This window comes from Manacus vitellinus, unplaced genomic scaffold (assembly GCF_001715985.3).
Source record: "Manacus vitellinus isolate BGI_N305 unplaced genomic scaffold, ASM171598v3 scaffold_213_pilon, whole genome shotgun sequence".
NCBI lineage: Eukaryota > Metazoa > Chordata > Aves > Passeriformes > Pipridae > Manacus > Manacus vitellinus.
Window position 1 is genome coordinate 21,400 of NW_021939498.1, and position 3,982 is coordinate 25,381.

Consider the following 3,982-nt stretch of genomic DNA (forward strand, 5'->3'; position numbering starts at 1 on the left):
GTTTCCCTGGAGGTTCTCTGCTCCAGCCTGGCCTTGGGCACTTCCAGGGCTGGGGCAGCCACAGCTTCTCTGGGAATTCCATCCCAGCCCCTCCTCACCCTGCCAGGGAGGAATTCCTTCCCAATATCCCATCCAAGCCATTCCCCATTATCCTGTCATTCCATCCCTTTTCCAAAGTCCCTCTCCATGTTCCTTGTCAGCTCCTCCAGGTCCTGGAAGGCCACAATCAGGTCACCCCAAAGCTTCTCTCCTCCAGGCTGGACAATCCCAGCTCTCCCAGCTTTTCCTCACAGCAGAGCTGCTCCATCCCTGAATCATCTAAATCCCTCCCTGTTTTCATGGGAGAACAGGAAGGAGGGAGGGAATCCCCCTGGAACAGGAAAAGGGAACGTTGCCATCTTATCCACACACCTGAGGCCAAAAACTTGGGATTCCCAACCACGACCCTGCAGCTGGAGGGGAAGCAAAACAAGCCCTGCAGGGAGAGGTTTTTCCTTCCCACATAAATTGAGGAGCAGGGGGAGAGGAGGGGAGGGAGAACCACGGGATAGTGAACTGCCCATCCCATCTTTCCTCCGGAGCGCTTCAGTGCCAGCCCTGCTCTGCCAGCCAGGGTTCACTAGGAATGTTGCCTCTGGAATGGCTCCCTGCCTCCTGTCCGTGCTGATGCACTGTCAGGGCCCCTTCTTCACCTGGGCTTTAAATGCCCTGCTTCCCAAATTTCCCCGGATTGGGACACTGGAGTATCCAATGGTTTATGAAGTGCCGCTGTGGGAGGGCTCTGGAGGTGGGGATGAGGCACATTCCAAGGGGATTGGCTTGGGATCTCATCCCTCAGCTGGCACTTGCTTCCTTTCTGTGAGAATGGTCCCAGTTTTCAGGGAATGTGCCCTGGGCAGAGGGAAGTGGAGGGAATTGTTTCCCTCCCTGCCCAGGAGCAGGGGGAGGAGCTGCAGGACAATCCCTGGCCCTGGAGCAGCTCCCAGGCCTGTTCCCAGTGGATTGGCACAGAAGGACCCCCTCCTGCAGAGAGCCCCTGGCATGCAGGGGCTTGTTCCTTTTGTATCCCGGGCTCTGGGCTCCACATTCCAGGCTTTGAGCAGCAAGGAAGGGGTTTGGATGAAGTCCAAGCTCCTTCCCGACCTCCTGCACTCAGGAGAGGCCTCTGGATTCCCTCTGGATTCCCTCTGGTGCTATTCCAGCAGGATGGCCTGGGGAAGGAGCTCCCCTGAGAACACCCTCTGGAGCACCCAGGAACTCCTCCAGGACTTTGGGAATCGTTATCCCTGGAGCTGCACCCCCGAGTTCAGCCCTCATTCCCGGATTTGTTGGGTTTTCCCTTGGTTTGGGAGCTGTGAGGGTGGAATTCCATCCCGGGCCAGGCCTGGCCGGGCGCAGAGCCGAGTTTGTGGGAGGCTTACAGGGCTCATTCCAGTTGGGAAAGGAAGGAGATGGTGCAGATTCCTGCTTGGGATCAGCCTCTGGAGTTTGGGAGCATTCATGGGACATTCATGGCTGGGAAAAACATTGGAGTGGCAAATCTTGAGAAACCTGATGAAACCTGAACTTGGAGCGCTGGGAAAGCTTTTCCCTCTTTATTTTTTTTTTTTGGGAAGGACTAAGGGCTGAATCCCACAGGAGTTGGGATCCCAAACACTCTGTGGGTGGGTGCTGCTCCAAACACTGGGAGTTGGGCTCAGTGCTCAGCTCACCCCCTGCCCCAGGGTGACTCCCAGCTGGCCAAAACACCTCCAAACCCAGGGAATTTCGGCCGGAATATCCGAATTCCTGCGGCGACCCTTCCAGAAACACCCTCCATAAACCCTGATTTCAGAGAGCCCCATTCCCAGTGGGAAGCAGCCCTTTTTGGGAGGGGCTGGCAGGGCTGTGGGCAGTGCCTTCCTGACCCTGGGCAGTGCCCTCCTGACCCTGCCATCCCCCTTTTCCAGTCGGACATGCAGAGCTGGGAGGAGCAGAGCCAGGGAGCCATTTACACCGTGGAATACGCCTGCAGGTACCTGTGCTCGCCCCTGCAGCCCTGGGAGGGGGGAAACCAAAAGCAGGATCCACCCCCAGGGAGCCAGGATGAGCAGGAGGGGGGGTGTGGGCTGGGAAATGTCGGGAATTGTCAGGAATTCCGGGGCTCTGAGCTCTTCCCACCTCTCCGCGAATCCGGAGCTAAAACTGAGATTCCCTCTCAACAATCCTCTCCCTCAGGGAGGGGGGGACTGTGGGACTTGAAACCCTCGGGAATGGCAATTCCCTGTGCCTCCATCCCCCTGTTTTCCCCCCCCTCTCCCAGTGCCATCAAGAACATGACTGACAGCACCGTGTACTTCAAGAGCATCGACAGCCTCCTCAGGCACGCCATCGCCACCAAGGAGCAGCTCCACGCCGCCCAGGGCAAGAGGTAGCCATGGAAAAGGGCCCTCCAGAGCCTGCAGCAGCCCCTGGGGATCTAAAGATTTTAGGGAGGACGCTCCAGAGCAGTTACCTCGGCGGTGGGATTGCAAATAACCCTGGGAGAGAGTTGATTTCCCCCCCTCGGGAGAGGGAGGTTTGGGTGTGGAATGTGGGGAGTCTTTGCTGCCCCGAGGGTGTTTGGAGGGAGGTGGTGCTGCAAGGGGTGGGGAGAGGCTGGTTTGGGGCGGTTTTCTGTCTTTTTTGGGGCAGAATCCCTCAGAAATAAGTGGCAGCAGGAGGATGATGCATTTCTGTGTTTGCAGTTGAGCTCCAGCTACTGAAATATCCTGTGACAGATTGTCTGACTCTGGTGTGTTTGTCTCTCCTGAGAACGGGGTTGGCACTGCAGTAGGAGGGAGAAAATTCCCAAATCCCTGACAAACCACCCCAGCAAACAGAGCCCCCTCTGCCCCTGCAGAGAGGCCACGAGATTCCTGGTTCAGGATCCACCTCTTCCCAGCTCCTACCCGGCAGGGTCGCACCCTGGGCCTCCCAGAGCCTTTTTATTTGGTTTTTGGGGGGCTGTGGGTGCAGAGGTGGCTCTGACACCCCCCAGGGGCTGGTGTGGCAAAGGTGTCCTTGTCCCAGCTGCTCCCCTGCAAACACCAGGAGGGTTTTACTGGAGAGGAGCCCTGATTTTTCACGTTTCAGGGCAGCTGGACGTGACTCTCCCTCCCTTCTTTTTGCAGCACTGTTGCCCCCCAAGCCAAGAATCCTCCAGCCAGCTCCTGATTTCCTCCAGACCATCCTGTGCTGCCTTTCCCAGCCCAGCTCTGCTCTCCAGCCTCGGGAAGGAGCGAGGAACAACCTGCCCAACCTGTGGGGCTGCCCAGGTAGAGAGTCCAGAAGGTTCTGGGCCTTCCCTGAGTGGGAAAATCCTGCCTTTGGGAGGTGCTCTCGTGTCCCTTTCCACAGCACCTGCCCCAGGGAGAGGGGCTGGTTGGGTTTGTCCTTTCCAGTTTCTTCCTCTGCCTCTTGGTCACAGAAATGTCTCAGAAAAAAGCCAAAAAAAACCCCCAAACCAGGCCTTGCTTTCAGTGTTTTGGAGGTGGTTGTGGAAGGGCTGGAATGTGGGCACGCTCCAGCTCTGTCCAGCAGGAATTCTGCAAGGAGAGCTTTTCCTGTCTGTGTGCCAGGGGGTTGCTGGGTTCGGTTTTAACGAGAACAATAATAAAAAGAAGAGGAAAAGCAAAACAAAACACAAAAAAAAAAACCCCAAGAAGAAAGTTCTGTTCCAAACCTTCCCCCCCTCGGGCTGGGGGGTCCTGGCTCCACGTGTTCCAAAGGGCACAGAGCAGAACAGTGCAGAGCTGGAGGCTCTCAAGTGGGAAAAGGGACTGTCCTGTTCTTTAAAAACCAAAAAAACAACAAAAAAAGGGGGGGATTTCTTCATCCCCTGTCGAGCAGTGGGAAGCAGAGCTGTGCTCACAGCTCTGGGGGTCACTGGAAAAAGGATTTTTAGAGTTCATGTCTCCTGGATCCAGCGGGATTCTCCTGCTGAGGAGTCTGCCAAGGATAC

At 56.6% G+C, this 3,982-nt stretch overlaps 1 non-coding gene across 1 annotated transcript; it reads left to right on the plus strand.

The window, feature by feature from the left end:
- The first annotated feature begins 1,894 nt into the window (after positions 1-1,894).
- On the plus strand, positions 1,895-3,681 carry LOC103757840. Its single transcript, XR_003915778.1, has 3 exons — positions 1,895-2,014; positions 2,303-2,410; positions 3,153-3,681. It is a non-coding gene; the product is annotated as an uncharacterized LOC103757840 (transcript).
- The last annotated feature ends 301 nt before the right edge of the window (positions 3,682-3,982 follow it).